The sequence below is a fragment of the Scyliorhinus canicula genome, chromosome 10, assembly GCF_902713615.1.
Source record: "Scyliorhinus canicula chromosome 10, sScyCan1.1, whole genome shotgun sequence".
Taxonomy (NCBI): domain Eukaryota; kingdom Metazoa; phylum Chordata; class Chondrichthyes; order Carcharhiniformes; family Scyliorhinidae; genus Scyliorhinus; species Scyliorhinus canicula.
The window spans coordinates 49,211,447-49,222,662 of record NC_052155.1 but is presented as its reverse complement, the minus strand read 5'-3'; positions in this window follow the sequence as shown (position 1 = coordinate 49,222,662).

The window sequence follows — 11,216 nt, the reverse complement described above, 5'->3', positions numbered from 1 at the left end:
TCTTAAACATGGCACGTGTACCCACAAGAATACACTTTTCAGCTGTGAAGTGCTCACATAACTAACAATGCCAATTGTGTATCAGCAATAGCCTTCAGTTTGTGAAGTTAAGGGTTGCTCACAGTCAAAGGGAGTTAAAGTGACCTTCAGTATTTAACCAAGAACAGGGCTCTCTCCTGGACATGCTTGGCGGAATAAAGGGCAGCAGCTATGTTGTCCCTGTTATGGGTGCAGACAATATTGGGGGGTGGCTTGTACGCCCCGCAGATGCAATGCCCCTCACCTCCCAGCCTAGGGGTGACCCCCGACCTATGATGCCCAGCCCCCCCTCCCAGGTTCTTCACCCCCGTGGTGTTGACCTTGCTCTGCATCACAAACTAGCTGTCCAGCCAACTCAGCTAAACTCACCCACCCCACATATATCGGGCAATGGTTTCTCATTTATTGTGCTGGGCCTCATACTGGCTGTTTGCAGTTCCTGGCCATGTTTGAATGCTGGCCTCCCTTTTCTGCGATTCTTATCTCAGTTGGGATGAAAAGTTACGCACGTTGGCAGCAGCAGATGGAAGGCAGTTCCTGCTCCTGATCATGTTCCCCTGATGTGGTTGTCTGGTGAGGACAGGATTCTGTGTGGAGTTTGCACATTCTTCCCGTGTTTGCGTGGGTTTCGCCCCCACAACCCAAAGATGTGCAGGGTAGGTGGATTGGGCACGCTAAATTGCTCCTTAAATAATGGAAAAAAATAATTGGGTGCCCTAAATTTATAAAAAAAAGTTGAGGACAGTACTTGCTTTGATGCCTTTACTGTCGAACAGTTGGTCAACACTCATAAGTTCATGCAAAAGGAATGGCCATTTGAGCAAGAAGCAATGGAATTCCACAAAAGCACGAGTCAGCTTCTTTAGCTAAAAAAATAATTTAAATTGATTTTTAAAAATTTGTTGAACACGGTTGAAGAACTGAGACTGATATTGCAGAGGTGGGTTGAGGTATATATTGCAAGGAAGAGTCAGGGCCCATAGTGCAAATTAGTGACAGTCTTTAGTTGAAGCAAAGTGTAAGAAGGACCAAAGCCTAAAGTCCAAGGAAGGATTAAGTTCTGTCGTGCAGGGAATGGCCATATGGCATAGATGGGCTAAGGGGCATAGAGAAGGGAAGGGCTAAGACCCACACTGTAGTAGGAAAGGTCTATACTGATGTATTAACTGCAAGAATGGGGGCAAATCACTAATGCAATGCAGCGCCAATCAATTTTTCATGGACAAGGGTCTGTGGTTTATAATACATCGTCAGAGTCAGGTGGCATATAAATCAGAACATCAACCAAGTGTAGTTGGAGGGAAGACAGGAAAGAATCTTCTGGAATTCCTTCAGAAAGTTACTTCAGTGATTTGATACTCAATGCCTCAACACCAACATTACAAAATAATCATTTGGGCTAATTGCAGCTCAATCCTCCACTTGAGAACATTTCAAAGTATCACAACTTTAACTGCACCTCTGGAAACAGGGCAGTAAATGGCTCTAAAAATTAACTTACAGCTCAGTGAAGAGGGCGCTATGCAGAGTAATGAGGCTGTAAAATGGATAAGGGACAGCTCAGATGGTCACTGTGGCATCCTCCTGGGGCTGAAAGGAACTGGAATCTCAGCGTACAAGTATTGTGTGGGAAAGGAATGTAAAGCCTCCCTTTTGTGTAATAATTACTGTGTCTACCAAAGTAGCTCTATGTTCTGCTAATGATACCTGTTAGGAGCTGGCTGGGTGATAACCTTTCATTTGTTTCCTGAATTAACCCATTCCACTGTCCTGTTTCAAATTCCCATTCACAGGCACTTGTTAACTCCTTTTACTCCTCCACCACATCGATCCTGTTTGACATTGCAGCCAATAATATGCATGGAAGGGGTGAGAGTTCTTAACTCAGTGAACAGCAAGGTAGTTTGACCTAGAAAGCCTGAAATGATCCAAGATGAAGGGCCGTAAGACACAATCTAATTTTGCTTCTTCTTTTAATATTGCTTCTCTTCTGAGGGCACTAATCTTGAATCCAGAACAAAAAAAATCCAAACTGGTTGCCAAAAAGCTTTAAAATAATAATAATAATCTTTATCAGTGTCACACGTAGGCCTACATTAACACTGCAATGAAGTTACTGTGAAAAACCCCAAGTCGCCACATTCCGGCGCCTGTTCGGGTACACAGTGGGAGAATTCAGAATGTCCAAATCACCTAACAGCACATCTTTCAGGACTTGTGGGAGGAAACCGAAGCACCCGGAGGAAACTCACACAGACACGGGAGAACATGCAGAATCCGCACAGACAGTGACCCAAGCCGGGAGTCGAACCTGGGACCCGGCGCTGTGAAGCAACGGCCCTAACCACTGTGCTACCATGCCACAAAAAGCAGACAAATGAAGCAGCAGATCTGGTAGTATCTGTGGAGAAAGGCAAGAGTCACGTTGAACCAGCATAGTGACGTAGTAGTTAGCACAGCTGCCTCACAACGCCGAGATCTCAGGTTCGATCCCGGCTCTGGGTCACTGTCCATGTGGAGTTTGCACATTGGGCCCATGTGGGTTTCACCCCCACAACCCAAAGATGTGCAGGGTAGGTGAATTGGCCACGCTAACTTGCCCCTTAATTGGAAAAAATTAATTGGGCACACTAAATTTATTTTTAAAAAGAGTCAGGCTCAACTCGAAACATTAACTCTGTTTCACAGATGCTGCCAGACCTGCTATTTCCAGCACTTTGGGCCCAATCCAATGGCCACGCTCTGCTGGAAAAGCAGCTCACCGCCACTCCCGTGATCTACCCTGCTCACAATGCTTTGCATGATCCAACATGATCTTGTGAGACATTGCGATGGAAATCCCACCCATTGTGAACCCTCCCTAGTGCATCCAGGCTGTCGGGGGCCGCTTTGGGGGCCTCGGAGATCGGGAAGCCATTTAAGAAGGCGCTCCGATCTCTTGTTACACGTTGGACTTCCGGCAAAAGGAGCAGTCCATTGTACAAAACAGGGCTATGTGTGCCCCGTTTGTGTGGCCTTAGCCGTGCATTCCCTGTTCAGGCCCCTTATACAACGCGAGTCACGTTGAATAGCAGTGTGTTTCTCAGTAGTGCGATCGCCGGGAAACACAGCTAAACACGCTTGCTATGGGACTCTGTATCCTTTTGGGAGAATCATTCCCCTAGTGTTTCTTTTTCCGATTTCCAGCTGCTGCAGTAGGTTCCTTTTATTTGAACTCAAAAACAACCTTGAACATAGCCCTGTGACTGCCAATTAATAGTTACAGAATAGGTTAAATTTGGTTTTGTTGCGTGATTCGCAATTTGTACTTTTCTTCTGTGAAAAGCAAAATTGAAAGATGCAGTCTCGGTCACACTTTTGCCCCATCTGCCTCCTCGGTTGGTGTAAAAGGCTCGATGTGAAGAGGGGCAGAGGAATTCTCCTAGTGACCTGACCAACATTGATCGCTCTAAAACATTGAGAACAGATAATGTAGCTTTCATCTCATTGTCTTTTGTGAGACTTCTCTGCATGTAAATTAGTGGCCATATTTCCGATGTTACAACGTAGGCCGAATTTCAAAAATCTTTTAATTGGCTGCAAAGCATCTTTGGGATTTCCTGAGGTTGAGAAATTAAATTTTATGAAACACATTTAATGTAGGAAAACATCCAAGGCATTTCACAGGAGCACAGTTTGACCATAATTAACACTGAGCCAAAGGAGACAGAGGGACCAGTAATCCTGGGTAGGATGCTATTAAAGGAAGACAGAAAGATGGAGAGGTTCAGAGATGGGATTTCAGAGCAGGTGGTTGAAGGCACACCTGCTATTCATATAGCAAAGGGAGTGGAGGATGCACGAGAGGCCTGAATCTGAGGAGCACCGAGTTCTGGGAATGCCGTACAGCTGGAGGAGTCCACAGAGATCGGGAAGACAGCCATGGATGGATTTCAGCACAAAGGTGGGAATTTTAAAATTAGAGTGTTGATGGACTGGGAAACAAGATAGATTAGCAAGATGCGTGAACAGGACTTGGAAGCAGAGTTCTGAATTAACTCAGAATTTTGAGGGTAGAGGATGGAATGCTGGCCAGGAGAAGGGAAAAAGCAACAATTCAATAATGTAATCATGAGAATGTATTTGTGCTTGTACTGAGTGTTATGGGAGGTAATGCCTTTTCATGAGCTGTTCTAACATTCGGATCAATGCTTTGAAGGTGAATTATCTAATGGTCCTTCTTTCCACCTTGGACTTTGGAAATGGGGCAAGATGAAAAGCCCTCAAGTTTACTTCAAAGAATTAAGGCAGCCTATCCAGCTGTATCTAATTAGTAGGCTGCTCCGTGTAATCAATGGCTAAAACCAGTGACAAATAGATGCATTTAGTTAAAAGTCGATACATAAGAGAGGGAAACAAAGAATGGGAGGTCAAACCTTTGACAATTAAAGTAAATTTTAGCCTTCATCAAAGTTATTAGGTATACTACAAGGTTTGGCAAGTTGTGGGAGTGAGAGGTGCTCTGTAATTGTGACTCAATGTCTCAAATTTGGAGAGAAAAATCCTTTTGATGAGAGTCATAGGTAAATTATATTACAGTTACTGGGTAACTTTGCTCAGGGTCCCTTCACCTGCTGATAGCAAAATAGTCAGAAACAACTTGAGTTTGCTGAATTGATTTAATTCCTTTTCCAAAGATGATGTCACTGTTTCATCAACCCTTTTACTTTTATTCAACATGCGTTGTTACTTTAAAGATTTAATCTAGATTTGAGATGGATGGCCAGCAAACATGCCACAGTGCATTAACACAGTCAACAACATCTTCAATTTATTTAGTGCCTTTAATGTGGAAAACTGTCTCAAGACACCTCACAAGAGCATTCTCGGACAGAGTTTTACACATAGCCGCCTAAAGAGATATTAGGGTGGTTGACCAAAGACTTGGCCGAAAAGCTAAGTTTAAGATTTTATTGGGCACAACGTCAGGGACCCGGGTTCATTTCTAAGCTTGGGTGACTGTGTGGAGTTTGCACAATCTCCCCGTGTCTGTGTGAATTTCCTCCCACAGTCCAAAGATGTGCAGGTTAGGTGGGTTTACAGGAATAGGGCGGGGGAGTGTTAGTGCAGACTCGATGGACAGAATGGCCACCTTCTGCATTGTAGGGATTCTATGGATTTGTAAAATAGAGGGCAGGATTCTCCAAGCCCTGGGCCGGGCCGGAGAATCCCCGAGACCGGGCCTCGCCGCCCTGACGACACAGCAGAGCGGAGAATCGGCGCTATTGGCAACGGCGTGGTTGGCGTGGCGCCGGTCGTGGACCGCTCTACGCGTCCCTCCCCCTCGCGATTCTCCGACCTGGATGGGCTGAGCGGCCGTGACAAAAAAAACAAGTCCCGCCGGCGCCATTCTAACCTGCGCTGAGCTGGCGGGACCTCGGTGTTAAAGGTTCGGATGGCGGCCTGAGGGAGGGGAGGGGGGTCTCCGATGTGGTCTGGCCCGTGATTGGGGCCCACCGATCAGCGGTCTAGCCTCTCTAGCTGGGGGCCTCCTTTCCTATGCACCGGTCCCTGTAGCCCTGCGCCATGTTGTGTCGGGGCCAGCGTGTTGAAGGAGGCCACTGCGCGGATCTGCGTCGCACAGTTCGTGCCGGGATCGGCACCTGGAGTGGCGCAAACCGCTCCAGCGCCATGCTGGCCCCCAGTAGGGGCCAGAATTAAACCTGGCAGCGGCCCGTTCATGCCGTCGTAAAACGCGACGGCGTTTATGACGTCGTGGACACTCTGCCGCGGGATTAGAGAATCCCGCCCAGAGTTCTCAGTAAATAACCATATTAATTTAAAGAAAAAGGTAATTCGACGGAGTACAAGTAATCTTGAATGTTATTAATAGTAATTACTACCAATGAATACTGCTATCAATGATAAATACTATTGTTTGGTTAGTATTATCAGCTAAAATGCTATCAGTGGTTTGTAGTATCAATGATGAATATTATCAACAGCAAAAATTCACAATCAAATACTGTCAATGATGACTATCAGAAATGAATAGTATCAACAGTCAGTATTTTTAAAATAAATTTAGAGTGCCCAATTCATTTTTTCCAATTAAGGGGCAATTTAGCGTGGCCAATCCTACTCTGCACCTCTTTGGGTTGTGGGGGAAAAACCCACGCAAGCAAGGGGTGAATGTGCAAACTCCACACAGACAGTGACCCAGAGCAGGGATCGAACCTGGGACCTCGGCGTCGTGAGGCAGCAATGCTAACCACTGCGCCAACCTGCTGCCCCATCAACGGTCAGTATTAACACTGAGAGGTGTTGCCCAATACATTAGTCCCTAACCACATGTGGTCAATTAAGAATCCAGATGTGGCCACTTTTAGCACTGCTTAGTAATTAAAAAGGAGTAATGGAACATGTGATCTCAAAATGTATGATTGTCATTTTAAATGTTTTGTTCTTTTGTTGATGAAAAAGCAAGATGAAAAGCAGTGTGTGTTTTCTGATCTTGTAAACTTCCTTAGTTAATGAAGGGTGGTATATATTTATGTAAAATACATTCATTGTAAGTCTTTTTCTACCAGCTAGTGCATGGGTTCCTGTAGCCATCTGTAGCTAGTCAGTAACTTTCCTAGTTAACACTGATCTAAGAGTGGTACAACTCTCACTGGTACAACTCTCACTTAGATTTGGAGCTCCACGCTAAGAGTCTTGAGCAAATAATCTTCGAATTTGACACTTTAGTGCATTACAGAGGCAGTGCTGTACAGTTGGGGATCACTGCCTCGTTTGCCGATCTGCTGGAATGATTGGTGAGGTGATGTTTGTAAATATTACAGTGGTGGAAGTAGGTGGCTCATCGTCACTTGCTCAAGGGTAAATTAAAGATGCAAAATTGGTCATATCCTGTGAATAAATTGCAAAAGAAAACAAAACCTATTTTCCAAGGCCTCAACCAGGACTCACACCAAAGCGTGAGTGAGGCTCTGCCAATCCTACCCACCACATTGCCTGCTTTTGATGTCTGAGTGCTTTGTCAAACTCTTTACTCTTTGAGAAATATATTATTTTATGAGGTACCCAAGTTCAGCATACTAATGAGGTCAAGGCCTTGGTCGAACGCTGCCTTGCCAATGGCTAAAACAATACAGGAGAAACATAGACAGATCAGAGAATGTATCGAAGTAGCCACCCTTTCAGTCCAAATGACCTGCGTGATAGCGTGGCCCCTTTAAGGGGCGATCCTTAATAGGCCACGTGACCCTCCCAGAACCTATGGGGACAGAACACGCAAACCTGGGCCCATGGGGTGCAGGCCGGGGTAGCAGGGGATCATTAGAGTAAGCCCTGGAGTTGGTGGAACTAGACCTATGTAGAAGTGTTGTTCTGTATATATAAAAGTTCTTCCTTTGTTAACATTGTGATTTAACACTGCCTAATCGTATTATCTTGCGCGACAACAACCTGATAGACAAATCGGGTGTGAAATTTTCAAGAATTATGGTGTTGTACGGATCAGTATTTGCTCAATTTGTGGTTATCATATGCAATAAAAATAAAGGGGCGGGATTCTCAGACCCCACGCCGGGCCGGAGAATCGGCAGGGGGTGGCGTGAATCCCGCTGCCCCGACACCAGCTACCGGATTCTCCGGTGCCAGATTTTTGGCAGGGTGGGAATCGCGCCACGCCAGTCGGGGGTCGTTGGCAGCCCCCCCCCCCCCCCCCCCCCCCCCCCCCCCCGGTGATTCTCTGCTCCGTGATGGGCTGAGTGGCCCCCGTTTTCGAGAGGTCCCACCGGCGTAAATCAAAACCAGGTCCGTACCAGCGGGACCTGGCTCTACGGGTGGCCTGCGGAGTCCTCAGGGGAGGGCGGCGCGGGGAGATCTGGCCCACGGGGGCCCCCCACGGTGGCCTGGCCCGTGATCGGGGCCCACCAATCCACGGGCGGGCCTGTGCCGTGGGGCCAATCTTTCCCTACGCACCAGCAACTGTAACGGTCCACATGGCCGACGCGGAGAAGAACGCCCCTGCGCATGCGCGGGGATGACGCCAGTACATGTTGACGCTCCTGCACATGCGCCAACTCGCGCCGGCCTCACCGGTTAGGGGAGAATCCTGCCTAAGGGGCGGAATTCTCTCCTACCTGGTGGGGCGGGGGGTCCCGGCATAGCGGAGTGGCTCCAACCACTCTGGCGTCAGGCCTCCCCAAAGGTGCGAAATTCTCCACACCTTTAGGGGCTAGGCCCGCGGCGGAGAGGCTCCCGCTCTGCCGACTGGTGCCAACGGCCTTTGATGCTATGCCGGCCGGCGTCGGGGTTGGCCGAAAGGCCTTCGCCGGCCGACGTGAGTCCGCGCATGCGCCAGAGCGGAGGCGGCCACTGACGTCACCACCGGCACATGCGCAGTAGGGGATTCTCTTCCGCCTCCGCCATGGTGGAGGCCGTGATGGCGGCGGAAGAAAAAGAGTGCCCCCACGGCACAGGCCCGCCCGCCGATCGGTGGGCCCCGATCGCAGGCCAGGCCACCGTGGGGGCACCCCCGGGGTCCGATCACCCCGCGCCCTCCCCAGGACCCGGGGGCTGCTCGCGCCGCCAATCCCGCCGGCACAAAGGTGGTTTAAACCACGTCGGCAGGTTTGGCCTGTCAGCAGTGGGACTTCGGCCCATCGTGGGCTGGAGAATCGCCGCGGGGGGCACGCCGAACGGCGAGGCGTGATTCCCGCTCCAGCCGATTCCCGGGTGGCGGAAAATTCCGGCCACGGTGGGGGCGGGATTTATGCCGGCCCCAGGCGATTCCCCGACCCTGCGGGGGGTCGGAGAATTCCACCCAAGTTCTTTTGGCCATTTCTGCTGCATATATTGCTTGTGTTGAAATATGATAGCATCGAGTGCAGGTCTAAAATGTGACTTGGGGGCAATCATAGAAAACTCAATGATGTCACCCCGGCAAGACTAGATTTAATTAATCATGAATGATACTTGGCTAAAATGGTTGTTATGAAGGTAGATTATGAAGGGAGCATGTGCTCCCTTGGGTTTAACAAGATTAAGTGGTGATCTAATTGAGGTGTTTAATACGATTAATCAGGAGTTGATAAGGAGTGTCAAGAACACGAGGACATAACCTTAAAATGAGAAAGTAGACTGTTTCAGAGCAATGTCAGGATGCAGAGTGGAAATCTTAAACCCTCCGCCAAAAATCTATTAAAGCTAAGTAGGTAGAAAATCTCAAAACTCAATGGGCTGAATGGGCTATTCATTGACGAGAAATCCAGCTCATGCTCTGAAACGTTCTCACATGGTTTTTCTAGTGTCATGGGATATCTTCTATCATGGTTCAGGATCCAGGCTGATTATTTTCTCCAACTGTCCACCTCTCAAGGGTAGCAAGACCAACAATACAAGATTTTCATTAACTTGGCTGAGATCAAGTACGCAACACAAAAATGAAACACGCCTGTCCGGCACACAGTGGCAGAATCCAGTTACCCTTTGATGCTGGAAACAAAATCTGCCAAAGCAGCGTTTTAATGAAAGAAACTGATAATAAAAAAACACTTGAAGAAGGAATTTTTCATTGACATCATCAGCCTTAACTAAGTGGTAACACTCTTGCCACTGAGTTAGAAAGTTGTGGGTTCAAACTCCATCTTAGCCACTCAATCACAGAATCTAATGCTGTTGTTCAGATAGGTTCTTAAACTGAGGCCCTGTCTGTTCGTGCAGATTGATAGAAGATATCCCATGATGACACTAGAAAAACTATCCTGCTGTTGGACAAATAATGTTCGGCATAAAATTTACCTCTCCTCATATCACAAAAAAGATTTGGTCATTTATTTCATTACTATTTTTGGGTCAAGGTGTCAGCCTATTTGCTAAGGTATATCCTGGTAGCAGTCTTACTCATAGTTGGAAGGCTGTGGGTTCCAGGCCTATGGGGATCTAGGTCATGATTTCTCCGGTTTCTTTTTTGAAGAGTCACCAATTAAACCCCCTCAAAGAGCTAAAGATCCTTCCGGGTATCCCGGACTTTGTTGAAAGGACATCTCACATTAATTGACTTAGAGGGGACACTAAAGGGTTGGGTGCAGGTCATTCAGGTATAGAGTAGCTGGAGTTATATCCCACACCTAATCATGTTAGAAAGATAGAAAGAACTGTGGGCGCGATTCTCCGCAAATGCGGAGAGTCGAAAAGGCTGCCCTGAAACTGGCCGTGTTTCACGGCAGCCTCCGCGCCCCCTCCCGGGACCCGATTCTCCCCCCGGGCGGGGCTAGCAGCGCGGCCCCGTGAAGCACGGCATCGCGGGCTTAGCGACCGTCGCTAAGCCCGTGCGCCAAGCGTCACGGCGGCTGACACGCACGATGACGTCAGCCGCGCATGCGCGGGTGACGTCGTCACGCATATGAGTCAAACCCGCGCATGCGCGGGCCGTCATGCCCCTCAGCCGCCCCGTGGACTGATCCTGTGGGGCGGCGGAGGAACAAAGAGTGCGCGGGTATCGGACCCGCTGCCCGCGATCGGTGCCCACCAATCGCAGGCCCATGCCACCCTACGGCCGTGCCAATCGGTGCCATGGTTGTCCGGGACGGCACTTTGCGGCCGTTTTCACAAACGGGGAGAGCAGATGTGTTTGCGTTCGTGAAAATGGTCGTAAAGGCCTGGGAACTCGGCCCATCGGCCTGGGGAGAATCGCTGTTCGCCGTAAAAAACAGCGAGCAGCGATTCGTGTCGTGGGGTGGCCGTGGGGGGGGGGGGGGGGAGGGGGGAGAATAGCGGGAGGTCGGGGAAAATGTCGGGAAGGCCCTCCCGCTATTCTCCGACCCATCGTGGGCAGCGGAGAATCGCGCCCTGTGCGTCTCTTTTTTTTTAATAAACATTTTATTGAGGTATTTTGTGGCATTGTAACAGCAGCAATATAAACAATGTACATGAAAATATAAACATAGTGCAAATACCACCCCCTGATCTACGCTGACCTACCCCCTCTCCCCCCCCCCCCCCCCCCCCCCACCGCCCCCCTCTCCCCCCCACCCTCTGCTGACGATTAATTCTCCGCTAAGAATTCGATGAATGGTTGCCACCTCCGGGCGAAACCTAACAGTGACCTCTCAAGGCAAACTTAATTTTCTCCAGACAGAGAAAGCTAGTCATGTCCGATAGCCAGGTCTTCTACTTCGGGGGCTTCG